Source organism: Phocoena sinus, chromosome 2 (genome assembly GCF_008692025.1).
Source record: "Phocoena sinus isolate mPhoSin1 chromosome 2, mPhoSin1.pri, whole genome shotgun sequence".
Classification (NCBI taxonomy): Eukaryota; Metazoa; Chordata; class Mammalia; order Artiodactyla; family Phocoenidae; genus Phocoena; species Phocoena sinus.
Genome location: NC_045764.1, coordinates 58,557,361 through 58,573,649, shown reverse-complemented (window position 1 = coordinate 58,573,649; position 16,289 = coordinate 58,557,361). Strand labels below are relative to the sequence as shown.

At 41.2% G+C, this 16,289-nt stretch overlaps 1 protein-coding gene and 1 non-coding gene across 2 annotated transcripts in view; one reads left to right on the top strand and one right to left on the bottom strand.

The window, feature by feature from the left end:
• Window positions 1-16,289, bottom strand: part of CHRNA5 (cholinergic receptor nicotinic alpha 5 subunit) — a 60,490-nt gene that overhangs the window by 22,633 nt on the left and 21,568 nt on the right. The gene's annotated exons all lie outside the window — the stretch shown is intronic.
• Window positions 7,172-7,264, top strand: LOC116750121. The gene has a single exon (XR_004348850.1). It is a non-coding gene; the product is annotated as a small nucleolar RNA SNORD116 (small nucleolar RNA).

Genomic DNA, 16,289 nt, shown 5'->3' with positions numbered 1-16,289 from the left:
AAACATTATGCTAATAAAAGAAGCCTGTCACAAAAGACCACATATTATATGATTCCATTTACATGAAATATCCAGAATAGGCAAATCTATAGAAACACAAAGCAGATTTTTGATTGCCTAGAGAGGGGGTGCTTTGAGGGTGATATGAAAATGTTCTAAAATCAACTGTGGTGATGGCTGCATGTGAATATAGTAAAATCCACTGAATTATACACTTTCAATATTGAATTGTACCTCAATAAAGCTGTTATTAAAAGAGAACCTCTTTATGACTAATGACTGAGAAATATATGTACAAATATAGTAGTATATCAGAATTGAGAAAATATAACAAACAGTATAGGTATACCCTTCAGAAAAGCTATTTGAACAATTACCCCATAAGTTTTCTTAATAAACATAAAACTTAATGTGCAATGCCACTGCACTTATTTTCCTTATTTCTTTTTGATGTTTTATAACTTTCCCAGGAATAGTCTATTTTTTAAAAATTAAGACTTTGTTCCTCCCAACAAACAAAATCCAGGACCAAACAAGCACTTCACTGGTGAATTCTACCAAACATTTAAAGAAGAACTAATACCAGTCCTTCTCAAACGCTTCCAAAAAACAGGAAGGAACACTTCCAAACTCATTTTACAAGGCAAACACTACCCTGATACCAAAATCAGACAAGGATGCCACAAGAAAAGAAAATAACAGACTAATATCCCTGATGAACATAGATGCAAAAATCCTCAACAAGATATTAGCAAACCAAATTTAACAATACATTTAAACAATCATGCACTATGGTCAAGCAGGATTTATTCAAGGGATGCAAGGATGATTCAATATCCAGAAGTCAATCAATGTGATACACATTAACAAAATGAAGGATAAAAATCATATGGTTGACACAGATGGAGAGAACAAATGTATGGACACCAAGAGGTGAAAGCGGGGTGTTGGGGGGTGCTGGTGGGATGAATTGGGAGATTGGGATTGACATATATACACTAATATGTATAAAATAAATAACTAATAAGAACCTGCTGAATAAAAATATCAACTTAAATTCAAAAAAAATCATATGGTCATCTCAATAGATGTAGAAAAGCATTTGACAAAATTCGGCATCCATTGATGATTAAAAACTCTCAACAAAGCAGATATAGAGGGTACATACCTCAACATAATAAAGGCCATATACAACAAGTCCATAGCTAACATCATACTCAATGGTGAAAAGCTGAAAGCTTTTCTTCTAAGATCAGGAACAAGACAAGGATGCCCATTCTCACCACCTTTATTCAACATAGTGTTGGAAATCCTAGCAAGAGCAATTAACAAAGAAAAAGAGATAAAAGGCATCCAAATAGGAGAGGAAGAAGTAAAACTGTCACTATTTGCAGACGACATGATACTATACAAAGAGAAAACCCTAATGACTCCATCAAATAACTTTTAGAATAAAGGAATTCAGTTTAAAGTTGCAGGATACAAAATGAATATACAAAAATCTGTTGCTTTTGTATACACTAATAACAAACTATCAGAAAGAGAAGTTAAGAAAACAATCCCATTTACAGTTGCATCAAAAAGAAAAAGATACCTAGGAATAAATTTAATCAAGGAGGTGACAAACCTGTAGAATGAAAGCCATAAGACATTGATGAAAGAAATTGAAGAAGACACAAATAAAGGGAGAGATATACTATGCTCATGGATTAGAAGAATTAGTATTGTTAAAATGTCCACACTGCCCAAACCAATGTACAGATTTAATACAATCTCTCTATCAAAATTCCAATGGCATTTTTCACAGAAATAGAATACACAATCCTAAAATTTGTATGGAAACACCAAAGACTCCAAATAGCCAAAACAATCTTGAGAAAGAACAAAGCTGATGGGATCATGTTCCCTGGTTTCAAACTACATTACAAAGCTATAACAATCAAAACAGTATGGTATTGTCATACAGACACATAGATCAATGAGATAAAGCTACACATATATGGTCAACTGATTTATGATAAAGGAGACAAGAATATACAATGGGTTATAAAATGAATAAGTCACAGGGATGTAATATGCTGCACAGGGAACATAGTCAATACCTTTATATGGTGTGTAATCTATAAAAATATTGAATCAGTACACTGTACACCTGAAACTAATATAATATTGTAGTCAACTATACTTCAATTTTTAAAATGTATATAGATAGATATACACAATGGGGAAAGGACAGCCTCTTCAATAAATGGTCCTGGGGAAACTGGACAGACATTTGCAAAAGAAAGAAATTGGACCACTATCTTACACCATACACAAAAATTAACACAAAATGCATTAAAGACTTGAACATAAGACCTGAAACCATAAAACTAGAGGAAAACATAGTCAGTAAGCTCCTTGACATTGGTCTTGGTGATGATTCTTTGGATTTGACACCAAAAGCAAAGCCAACAAAAGTGAAAATAAGCAAGTGGAACTACATCAAACTAAAAAACTTCTACATAGCAAAGAAAACTACCAACAAAATGAAAAGGCAACCTACAGAATGGGAGAAATTATTTGCAAATCATATACCTGATAAGGGGTTAATATCCAAAATATATAAAGAACACATATAATTCAATGGCAAAAAAACCCCCAAACAATCCAATTAAAAAATGGGCAGAGGATCTGAATAAACACTTTTACAAAGAAGACATACAGCTGGCCAAGAAGTAAATGAAAAGGTACTGAGAAGCACTGGTGAGGATGTAGAGAAAAGGGAACCCTTGTGCACTATTGGTGGGAATGTAAATCAGTACAGCCACTATGGAAAACAGTATAGATGTTCCTCAAAAAATTAAAAATATAACTATCACGTGATACAGCAATTCTACTTCAGGGGCTTTACCCAAGGAAAACAAAAACACTAACTTGAAAAGATATTTGTAACCCATGTTCATGGCAGCATTACTTACAATAGCCAAGATATGAAAACAACCTCAGTGTCCACAAATGGATGAATAAAGAAAATGTGATATATATATATATACACACACACACACATAATATGTGCGTGTGCGCATGTACACACACACACAATGGAATGTTATTCAACCATCAAAAGAAGGAAATCCTGCCATTTGCGACAACATGGATGGACATTGAGGGCATTATGCTAAGTGAAATAAGTCAGACAGAGAAAGACAAATACTATGTGATCTCACTTATATGTGAAATCTTTAAAAAAAAATAGGAAAAAAAAAAAACAACACAGTTCATAGATACAGAGGAACAGGAAGTGGGGGGTGGGAGAAATGGGTGAAGGGGCTCAAAAGGTAAAAAATTCCCGTTATAAAATAAGTCATGGGGGTGTAATGTACAGCATGGTGACTGTAGTTAATAAAACCATGTTACATATTTGAAAGTTGCTAAGAGAGTGAATCTTGAAAGTTCTCATCACAAGAAAAAAATTTGTAACTGTGTATGGTGGCGGATGTTAACCAGACTTACTATGGTGATCATAAACAATTAAAAAAAATAATACCTTTTAGAGCAGTTTGAGGTTCATAGCAAATCTGAGGGGAAGGTACAGAGATTTTTATATGCCCTGCCCCCGCCACATGCATAGCCTCCCCCATTATCAACATCCCCATCAGAGCAGAACATTCCTTGCAACTGATGAACCTACACTGATATATGATTATCACCAAAATCTATAGTTTACATTACACTTGCCTCTTGATGTTATATATTCTATGGGTTTGGACAAATTTATGATGGCATGAACCCATCATTACAGCACCCTACAGTATTTTCACTGCCCTAAAAATCCTCTGTGCTCTGCCTATTCATCTCTCCCCCTTCAACCCCCCGCAATCACTGAATTTTTTACTGTCTCCATGGTTTTGCCTTTAACAGTCTATTTTGATAACTATTTTAATAACAGATTATGGTACTTGAATGGTCTGAATGTTTGTTTCTTCCCAAAATTCATGTTGAAATTCTAACCTCCAAAGGTTATGGTATTGGTAGGTAGGGCTTTTGGGAGCTGCTTCAGTCATGAGGGTGGAATCCCCATTAACAGGGCTAGGACCTTATAAAAAGGTTCTAGAGAGCTCCCTAGCACATTCTGCCATAAGAGGACACAACAAGAAGTCTGAGACCTGGAAGAGGGCCCTCATCCAACCACACTGATCCCAGACTTCCAGCCCCCAGAAGTGTGAGAAATCAATTCCTGTTGTGTATAAGCTACTCCGTGTGTGGCACTTTGCTATAGCAGCCCAAATGGACTAAGCCAGCATTTGAGTAATATCAACTGCACACTTTTTTTCTTTGTAAACTTCAACAGTACATTTTTAAAGTGTCAACAGCAAATGTGCGAATATCCTTTATAAGTGAAGAGACTAAAGTTCTGAAAGGTTGTCATTTGCCCAGGATCATACAGCAAAAGGCTGGGAAGCTGACTTGTCACAAGGCTTTGAAGCCAGGTTTGTCACCCAAGTCCATGGTTTTTCCATATCAAGTGATTCCACCTTTATAGGTTAAGTGCCAGTTAATCATAGAACTCTAATTGCAACCCAGATCAATCCTCTTTCCTCTTACTCAGTAGGCTTCTTGAGGTTATGGAAAATGAGAATAGGGGACTCTTCATGCATTTAAATGTTAAGCATTAACATATATAACGATATAGAGAAACATCTTTATTTTTCTTAGTCATATATGTGATCCCTCCCCTGGGAGAGGCCTTCCTGATACCAATGGTCCTAGGATAAAAGAAGAATCCTGCTGCTCTCAAACACTGCTGATAGAAATGTAAAGTGTCACTGCCTTTTGGAAAAGTAATCTTGAAATATTTTAGTCTTGCAAAATTTATCAAAAAATAAAAGTATATATTCCCTTGATTCAGCAACCCCACACCTAACTCCCATAGCAATAAAAGCACCAGTACATAAGGACATATGCACAAGAATGTTTACCACAGTAAACACTGTAGCAAAAATCTGGAAACAAAACAAACAATTAGAGCTATAACATATCCATTACATGAAATATTATGAAGTCATTAAAAGGCTTACAGGACAAAGGTGCCAGGACCACTCAATGTGGGAAAGAACAGTTTCTTCAACAAATAGTGTTGGGAAAACTGGTTAGCCACATGCAAAAGAATTAAGTTGGATGCTTACCTAACACCATATACAAAAATCAGCTAAAAATGGATTAAAGACCTAAATTTAAGACCCCAAACCATAAAACTCCAAGAAGAAAACGTAGGGGAAAAGCTTCATGATACTGGATTTGGCAATGATTTCTTGGAAATGACACCAAAAGCACAAGCAATACAAACAAAAATAGACAAATGAGACTATATCTAACTTAAAAACTTCTGTGCATCAAAGGATGTAATCAATTTTCTAAACAAGTATATACAAAATCTTTATAAATTCACATATTTCTCCAAAAGTGTACAAGCAGTCTCAATTCATTGGGACAAAAATCAATATTTTTGTGCTCCACAGGTCACTGAATGAAGTCTTTGGACAGTTCAGGGAAGCTATGGATAGAAACTGAGCTAGGTTTGAAAAACAATACTGTGTCCCGTAAAAACAACAATTCACAGCTGTCGTGGACAGCCACTTGCTCCCTTTCAGGGTTCCAGGTCCCCTCGTGTGGCAGAGGTCTTAAATTTGAAGTCTTTCTGTGGTCCTCGTGGACAGCGCCTTGGATCTCTGTGAGGTCCTCGGTAGTGTCTCTGTGTCGGAGGAGAGGTGCCAGGATGCATGGGGTGGGGTCGCCGTCATCAAAGTGGACATGCTTGCTGTCTTCCCTGGTGCTCAGTGTCCGCGTGTTTGCATGGCATCTGTGGCTTTCAGTTGGGTCGAGTTGCCCTGTGGGCAGTAGGATGGCACGTGGGACAAGGCTGTCAAGCATTTGAGCGTTTCCTCGGGGGTCAGGGCCGCAAATCCTGCCAGCTGGAGAGCTGGCTGGAACGTGGCCGGGAAGGTGGCCTAGTTTCCACCGTGGGGTTTGACCCTGGGTCATGGTTGCTGAAGACCACTGCTTCCCATGGTCGGTGTCCCTGAGGGTCCCCAGAAGATGATCTGGCCTAGTTGGCCTGAAGTGGCACCTGGGCTGAATTCCTTTGGCCCCTTGAGAGGAAGACAGGCTGCATCTTGCCTGCAGCCAGCTGCAGGGTGGTGTCAGCCTGCCCATGGGAGGCTCCCTTGTTCCTGGAAGCGCTGGCAGTGGCCCCAAGTGCACATCAGATGTGCTAGTAGCTGGCAGGGTCTCCAGGTCCACATGGATGTCACATCCATGGCCGGGAGGCTGGTCCCTCAAGTCTATGTGCTTTGGTCAGAAGGCGGGGCTGCTGGAGAGTGGGAGCCCGTGGCTATTTCAACAGCCCATCGGGGTCAAAGTTCGCATGCAGCCTCTTGAAGGTGGCTGGGGTCTTTCCCCATTCAGTAGGAGGGTCCGAGGCCAGGGCTCTGTGTATAAGGTGTGCCTTTTACTGTTCAAGGCACTGCAGAGGAGCAAAGGGACACACAGAGACCAAGACGCAGATACAGAGGCACACACAGAAACCCGCAAGCATGTCCACGCGCGCAATCACAGACGCACGCACGCGCACACACATACACCCTCTCACGCGCAGGCCCACCTACGTGCCTACCTTCCTGCAGTTGTGCTGTCAGACATGCATTCAGTTCTCCTAAGTGATAGAGGTACTTGGGAAGCAGGTGCAGGGCTCACGCCCAGGTAAATGTTTGCATGAATCATGTTTTCTGAGAACCAGGGTCCAATTCTGAAGCCTGTGTGATTTCTGTCTACTTCTCAGGTGCACTTGCTGGGCAAGGCTGGCTGTCGGTGAGGACAAGAAGACCTTCACGTGCTCTGAGGACTGGAGGTGGTAGGGAGACCTGGAAGAAGTGAGGTAGGCCCAGGGTGCCGAGCATGGCTGTGGATACCTCAGGACAGTAGGCTTTCAAGCACCCCAAGATGTGCCACTGGATATTAGGGTTTCCTCAGACGGGCCCAGTGGCTGCAAGCATGGATTGACTGTTCCTCTTGCTGAGTGGCCTGGGGGCTGTGGATTCCCCAGGCTGTTGGAGTACTCGGGGGTCACTGGCTCCTCAGCGGAGCCACGCGGCCTGCCCTGTCGGGTTCTGCAGTGTCCCAGCACGTGCTCGGATCGATGATGACTCCCTTGTATGCATTCCTTGGAAAATCTGAACAAAATGAGGGAGAACACTCTACCGTTTCCTCGTCGAAACTGAGGTCCAAAAAATAAAAATAAAAAAAATAAAAACAACAATTCACAGTTGAACTGAAACACTGTGAATGTGTTAATACCTGCCATAAAACAACAATTTATCTAATACAATATTAACCTGCTTGTCATGTAACACAATGTTCATTGCAGCACTATTTACAATAGCCAGGACATGGAAGCAACCTAACTGTCCATCAACAGATGAATGGATAAAGATGGTGTGGCACATATATACGATGGAATATTACTCAGCCATAAAAAGAAACGAAATTGAGTTATTTGTAGTGAGGGGGATGCACCTAGAGTCTGTCATACACAGTGAAGTCATAAAGAGAAAAACGAATAACGTATGCTAACACATATATATGGAATCTAAAAAAAAAAATGGTTCTGAAGAATCTAGGGGCAGGACAGGAATAAAGACACAGATGTAGAGAATGGACTTGAGGACAGGGGGAGGGGGAAGGGTAAGCTGGGACGAAGTGAGAGAGTGGCATGGACATATATACACTACCAAATGTAAAACAGATAGCTAGTGGGAAGCAGCCACATAGCACAGGGAGATCAGTTCGGTGCTTTGTGACCACCTAGAGGGGTGGGACAGGGAGGGTGGGAGGGACAGGCAAGAGGGAGGGGATATGGGGATATATGTATACGTATAGCTGATTCACTTTGTTATACAACAGAAACAAACACAACAATGTAAAGCAATCATACTCCAATAAAGATGTTAAAAAAAAATTAACCTATTTGCTAAACAGGCTTTGATTTATAAGATGCATATATTTCCAAAACTGTTCAACATCTCTACTTATAAATTAATTTACAGGATTCATATAGTCGCTTTTTAGTTTCAAAAGGGTGTTAGCAAAAATAATACAAGGAGACCTTCAAGATGGCAGAGGAGTAAGACATGGAGATCACGTTCCTCTCCACAAATACATCAGAAATACATCTACATGTGGAACAACTCCTACAAAACACCTACTGAACGCTGGCAGAAGACCTCAGACTTCCCAAAAAGCAAGAAACTCCCCATGTACCTGGGTAGGGCAAAAGAAAAAAGAGACAAAAGAATAGGGACGGGACCTGCACCAGTGGGAGGGAGCTGTGAAGGAGGAAAGGTTTCCACACAGTAGGAAGCCCCTTCACTGGTGGAGATGGCGGGTGGGTGGGGTGGGGTAAGCTTCAGAGCCACGGAGGAGAACACAGCAACAGGGGTGCAGAGGGCAAAGTGGAGAGATTCCCACACAGAGGATTGGTGCCGACCAGCACTCACCAGCCCAAGAGGCTTGTCTGCTCACCTGCCAGGGCGGGTGGGGGCTGGGAACTGAGGCTCCGGCTTCGGAGTTCAGATCCCAGGGAGAGGACTGAGGTTGCCTGCGTGAACACAGCCTGAAGGGGGCTAGTATGCCACAGCTAGCCCGGAGGGAGTCCGGGAAAAAGTCTGAAACTGCCTAAGAGCCAAGAGACCATCCTTTCAGGGTGTGCGAGGACAAGGGATTCAGAGCACCGCAAAAACGAGCTCCAGAGACGGGCGCGAGCCGCGTCTATCAGCGCAGACACCAGAGATGGGCGTAAAGTGCTAAGTCTGCTGCTGCAGCCACCAAGAAGCCTATGAGCAAGCACAGGTCACCATCCACACCTCCCCTCCCGGGAGCCTGTACAGCCCACCACTGCCAGGGTCCCATGATCCAGGAACAACTTCCCCAGGAGAGCACACAGCATGCCTAAGGCTGTTGCAACGTCACGCTGGCCTCTGCCGCCACAGGCTCGCCCCGCATTCTATACCCCTCTCATCCCCGAGCCTGAGCAAGCCAGACCACCCTAATCAGCTGCTACTTTAACGCTGTCCTGTCTGAGTGAAGAACAGATGACCTCTGGTGACCTAAACACAGAGGCAGGGTGAAATCCAAAGCTGAACCCCAGGAGCTGTGAGAACAAAGAAGAGAAAGGGAAATTTCCCCCAGCAGCCTCAGGAGCAGTGGATTAAATCTCCACAATCAACTTGATATATGCTGCATCTGTGGAATACCTGAATAGACAACGAATCATCCCAAAATTGAGGCGGTGGACTTTGGGAGCAACTGTAGACTTGGGGGTTTGCTTTCTGCATCTAATTTTTTTCTGGTTTTATGTTTATTGTAGTTTAGTATTTAGAGTTTATTATCATTGGTAGATTTGTTTATTGATTTGGTTGCTCTCTTCCTTTTTTTAATATATATATATTTTTCCTTTTTCTCTTTTTGTGAGTGTGTATGTTTCTTTGTGTGATTTTGTCTGTATAGCTTTGCATTTACAATTTGTCCTAGGGTTCTGTATGTCTGTTTTTTGGGGGGGTTTTGTCTTTTTTTAGTATATTTTTTAGCCCTTGTTATTGTTGGTAGATTTGTTTTTTGGTTTGGTTGCTCTCTTCTTTCTTTTTTTAATACTTTTAAATTTTTTAAAATACTTTTAAAAATTTTTTATTTTAATAACTATTTTATTTTTTCTTTCTTTCTTTCTTTTTTCTCCCTTTTCTCCTGAGCCATCTGGCTGACAGGATCTTGGTGCTCTGGCTGGGTGTCAGGCCTGTGCCTCTGAGGTGGGAGAGCTGAGTGCAGGACATTGGTCAACCAGAGACCTTCTGGCTCCATGTAATATCAAACAGCAAAAGCTCTCACAGAGATCTCGATCTCAATGCTAAGACCCAGCTCCACTCAATGACCAGCAGGCTATAGTGCTGGACAACCCAAGCCAAACAACTAGCAAGACAGGAACACAAGCCCACCCATTAGCAGAAAGGCTGCCTAAAGTCATAAAAAGGTCACAGACACCCTAAAACACACCACCAGACGTGGACCTGCCCACAAGAAAGAAAAGATCCAGCCTCATCCACCAGAACACAGGCACCAGCCCCCTCCACCACGAAGCCTACACAACCCAATGAAACAACCTTAGCCACTGGGGACAGACACCAAAAACAACAGGAACTATGAACCTGCAGCCTTCAGAAAGGAAACTCCAAACACAGTAAGTTAGGCAAAATGAGAAAACAGAAAAACACACAGCAGATGAAGGAGCAAGGCAAAAACCCACCAGACCAAACAAATGAAGAGGAAATACGCAGGCTACCTGAAAAAAAATTCAGAGTAATGATAGTAAAGATGATCCAAAATCTTGGAAATAGAATGGAGAAAATACAAGAAACGTTTAACAAGGACCTAGAAGAACTAAAGAGCAAACAAACAATGATGAACAACACAATAAATGAAATTTAAAATTCTCTAGAAGGAATCAATAGCAGAATAACTGCGGCAGAAGAATGGGTAAGTGACCTGGAAGATAAAATAGTAGAAATAACTACTGCAGAGCAGAATAAAGAAAAAGACTGAAAAGAATTGAGGACAGTCTCAGATACCTCTGGGACAACATTAAACACACCAACGTTTGAATTATAGGGGTCCCAGAAGAAGAAGAGAAAAAGAAAGGGACTGAGAAAATATTTGAAGAGATTATAGTTGAAAACTTCCCTAATATGGGAAGGGAAATACTCAACCAAGTCCAGGAAGCACAGAGAGTCCCATACAGGATAAATCCAAGGAGAAACATGCCAAGACACATATTACTCAAACTGTCAAAAATTAAATACAAAGAAAACATACTAAAAGCAGCAAAGGAAAAACAACAAATAACACACAAGGGAATCCCCATAAGGTTAACAACTGATCTTTCAGTAGAAACTCTGCAAGCCAGAAGGGAGCGGCAGGACATATTTAAAGTGATGAAAGGGAAAAACCTACAAACAAGATTACTCTACCCAGCAAGGATCTCATTCAGATTTGATGGAGAAATTAAAACCTTTACAGACAAGTAAAAGCTAAGAGAATTCAGCACCACCAAACCAGCTTTAAACAAATGCCAGAGGAACTTCTCTAGGCAAGAAACACAAGAGAAGGAGAAGACCTATAATAACAAACCCAAAACAATTAAGAAAATGGTAATAGGAACATACATAGCAATAACTACCTTAAATGTAAATGCTCCCACCAAAAGACACAGACTGGCTGCATGGATACAAAAACAAGACCCATATATATGCTGTCTACAAGAGACCCACTTCAGACCTAGGGACACATACAGACTGAAAGTGAGGGGATGGAAAAACTTATTCCATGCAAATGGAAATCAAAAGAAAGCTGGAGTAGCAATTCTCATATCAGACAAAATAGACTTTAAAATAAAGACTATTACAAGAGACAAAGAAGGACACTACATAGTGATCACGGGATCAATCCAAGAAGAAGATATAACAATTGTAAATATTTACGCACCCAACATAGGAGCACCTCAATACATAAAGCAAATGCTAACAGCCATAAAAGGGGAAATCAACAGTAACACAATCATAGTAGGGAACTTTAACACCCTACTTTCATCAATGGAAAGATCATCCAAAATGAAAATAAATAAGGAAACACAAGCTTTAAATGATACATTAAACAAGATGGACTTAATTGATATTTATAGGACATTCTGTCCAAGAACAACAGAATACACTTGTTTCTTAAGTGCTCATGGAACATGCTCCAGGATAAATCATATCTTGGGTCACAAAACAAGCCTTGATAAATTTAAGAAAATTGAAATTGTATCAAGTATCTTTTCTGACCACAACGCTATGAGACTAGATATCAATTACAGGAAAAAATCTGTAAAAATACAAACACATGGAGCCTAACAATACACTACTAAATAACCAAGAGATCACTGGGGAAATCAATGAAGAAATCAATAAATACTAGAAACAAATGACAATTAAAACACAACAACCCAAAACCTAGGGAATTCAGCAAAAGCAGTTCTAAGAGGAAAGTTTATAGTAATACAATCCTACCTCAAGAAACAAGAAAAATCTCAAATAAACAACCTAACCTTACACCTAAAGCAATTAGAGAAAGAAGAACAAAAAACCCTCAAAGTTAGCAGAAGGAAAGAAATCAAAAAGATCAGATCAGAAATAAATGAAAAAGAAATGAAGGAAACAATAGCAAAGATCAATGAAACTAAAAGCTGGTTCTTTGAGAAGATAAACAAAATTGATAAACCATTAGCCAGCCTCATCAAGAAAAAAGGGGAGAAGACTCAAACCAATACATTTAGAAATGAAAAACAAGAAGTAACAACTCACACTGCAGAAATACAAAGGATCATGAGAGATTACTACAAGCAACTATATGCCAATAAAATGGACAACCAGGAAGAAATGGACAAATTCTTAGAAAAGCACAACCTTCCAAGACTGAACCAGGAAGAAATACAAAATATAAACCGACCAATCACAAGCACTGAAATTGAGACTGTGATTAAAAATCTTCTAACAAACAAAAGCCCAGGACCAGATTCTATCAAACATTTAGAGAATAGCTAACACTTCTCCTTCTCAAACTCTTCCAAAATATAGCAGAGGGAGGAACACTCCCAAACTAGTACTACGAGGACACCATCACCCTGATACCAAACCCAGACAAAGATGTCACAAAGAAAGAAAACTACAAGCCAATATCACTGATGAACATGGATGCAAAAATCCTCAACAAAATACTAGCAAACAGAATCCAACAGCACAGTAAAAGGATCATACACCATGATCAAGCGGGGTTTATCCAAGGAATGCAAGGATTCTTCAATATATGCAAATCAATCAATGTAATACACCATATTAAAAATTGAAGGAGAAAAACGATACCATCTTAATAGATGAAGAAACATCTTTCGGCAAAATTCAACACCCGTTTATGATAAAAATCTTCCAGAAAGTAGGCACAGAGGGAACTTACCTCAACACAATAAAGGCCATATATGACAAACACACAGCAAACATCATTCTCAAGGGTGAAAAACTGAAACCATTTCCACTAAGATCAGGAACAAGACAAGGTTGCCACTCTCACCATTCTTATTCAACATAGTTGTGGAAGTTTTAGTCACAGCAATCAGAGAAGAAAGAGAAATAAAAGGAATCCAAATCAGGAAAGAAGAAGTAAAGCTGTCACTGTTTGCAGATGTCATGATACTATACACAGAGAATCCTAAAGATGCTACCAGCAAACTACTAGAGCTAATCAATGAATTTGGTAAAGTAGCAGGATACAAAATTAATGCACAGAAATCTCTTGCATTCCTATACACTAATGCTGAAAAATCTGAAAGAGAAATTAAGGACACAAACCCATTTACCACTGCAACAAAAAGAATAAAATACCTAGGAATAAACCTACCTAGGGAGACAAAAGACCTGTATGCAGAAAATTATAAGACACTGATGAAAGAAATTAAAAATGATACAAACAGATGGAGAGATATACCATGTTCTTGGATTGGAAGAATCAACATTGTGAAAATGACTATACTACCCAAAGCAATCTACAGATTCAATGCAATCCCTATCAAACTACCAGTGGCATTTTTCACAGAACTAGAACAAAAAACTTCACAATTTGTATGGAAACACAAAGGACCCCGAATAGCCAAAGCAATCTTGAGAAAGAAAAATGGAGCTGGAGGAATCGGGCTCCCAGACTTCAGACTATACTACAAAGCTATAGTAATCAAGACAGTATAGTACTGGCACTAAAACAGAACTATAGATCAATGGAACAGGATAGAAAGCCCAGAGATAAACCCACGCACATATGGTCACCTTATTTTTGATAAAAGAGGCAATATACAGTGGAGAAAAGACAGCCTCTTTAGTAAGTGGTGCTAGGAAAACTGGACAGCTACATATAAAAGAATGGAATTAGAACACTCCCTAACACCATACACAAAAATAAACTTAAAGTGGATTAAAGACCTAAATGTTAGGCCAGACAGTATAAAACTCTTAGAGGAAAAAATAGGCAGAACACTCTTTGACATAAATCACAGCAAGATCTCTTTTGACCTACCTTCTAGAGAAACAGAAATAAAAACAAACAAATGCGCCCTAATGAAACTTCAAAGCTTTTGCACAGCAAAGGAAACCATGAAGACAGAAAGACAAGCCTCAGAATGGGAGAAAATATTTGTAAACAAAGCAACTGACGAAGGATTTATCTCCAAAATTTACAAGCAGCTCATGTAGCTCAATATCAATAAAACAAACAACCCAATCCAAAAATGGACAGAGACCTAAATAGACATTTCTCCAAAGAAGATATACAAATTGCCACCAAACACATGAAAGGATGCTCAACATTCCTAATCATTAGAGAAATGCAAATCAAAACTACAGTGAGGTATCACCTCACACCAGTCAGAATGGCCATCATCAAAAAATCTACAAACAGGGGGACAAGGGGAAGATGGCGGAAGAGTAAGACGCGGAGATCACCTTCCTCCCCACAGATACACCAAAAATACATCTACACGTGGAACAACTCCTACAGAACACCTACTGAACGCTGGCAGAAGACCTCAGACTTCCCAAAAGTCAAGAAACTCCCCACGTACCTGGGTAGGGCAAAAGAAAAAAGAGACAAAAGAATAGGGACGGGACCTGCACCAGTGGGAGGGAGCTGTGAAGGAGGAAAGGTTTCCACACACTAGGAAGCCCCTTCGCGGGCGGAGACTGCGGGTGGCGGAGGGGGAAAGCTTCGGGGCCGCAGAGGAGAGCACAGCAACAGGGGTGCGGAGGGCAAAACGGAGAGATCTCTGCACAGAGGATTGCTGCCGACCGGCCCTCACCAGCCCGAGAGGCTTGTCTGCTCACCCACCGGGCCGGGCGGGGCTGGGAGCTGAGGCTCGGGCTTCGGTCCGAGCGCAGGGAGAGGACTGGGGTTGGCGGAGTGAACACAGCCTGCAGGGGGTTAGTGTACCACGGCTAGCCGGGAGGGAGTCAGGGGAAAAGTGTGGACCTGCCAAAGAGGCAAGAGACTTTTTCTACACTCTTTGTTTCCTGGTGCGCAAGCAGAGGGGATTAAGAGCGCTGCTTAAAGGAGCTCTAGAGACTGGCGCGAGCCACGGCTAAAAGCGCGGACCCCAGAGACAGGCATGAGATGCTAAGGCTGCTGCTGCTGCCACCACCAAGAAGCCTGTGTGCGAGCACAGGTCACTGTCCACACCCCCTTCCAGGGAGCCTGTGCAGCCTGCCACTGCCAGGGTCCCGGGATCGAGGGACAACTTCCCCGGGAGAAGGCACGGCGCGCCTCAGGCTGGTGCAGTGTCACGCCGGCCTCTGCCGCCACAGGCCTGCCCCGCATTCTGTGCCCCTTCCTCCCCCCCGGCCTGAGTGAGCCAGAGTCCCTGAAGCAGCTGCTCCTTTAACCCCCGTTCTGTCTGAGTGAAGAACAGACGCCCTCCGGCGACCTACACGCAAAGGCGGAGCCAAATCCAAAGCTGAACCCCAGAAGCTGTGCGAACAAAGAAGAGAAAGGAAGATCTCTCCCAGCAGCCTCAGAAGCAGTGGATTAAAGCTCCACAATCAACTTGATGTACCCTGCATCTGTGGAATAAATGAATAAACAACGAATCATCCCAAACTGAGGTGGACTTTGTGAGCAAGATTTATGATTTTTTCCCCTTTTCCTCTTTTTGTGAGTGTGTATGTGTATGCCTCTGTGTGAGATTTTGTCTGTATAGCTTTGCTTCCACCATATGTCCTAGGGTTCTATCCGTCCATTTTGTTTTTTTAAATTTTTTTCTTAATAATTATTTCTATTTTAATAACTTTATTATATTTTATCTTACTTTATTTTATTTTACTTTATCTTCTTTCTTTCTTTTTTCCTTCCTTCCCTCCTTCCTTCCTTCCTTCCTCACTCCTTCCCTCCTTTCTTTCTTTCCTTCTTTCTCTTTCTTCCTCTTTCTTTCTTTCTACTTCTACTAATTCTTTCTTTCTACTTTTTCTCCCTTTTATCCTGAGCCGTGTGGATGAAAGGCTCTTGGTGCTGCAGCCAGGAGTCAGTGCTGTGCCTCTGACGTGGGAGAGCCAACTTCAGGACACTGGTCCACAAGAGACCTCCCAGCTCCACATAATATCAAACGGCGAAAATCTCCCAGAGATCTCCATCTC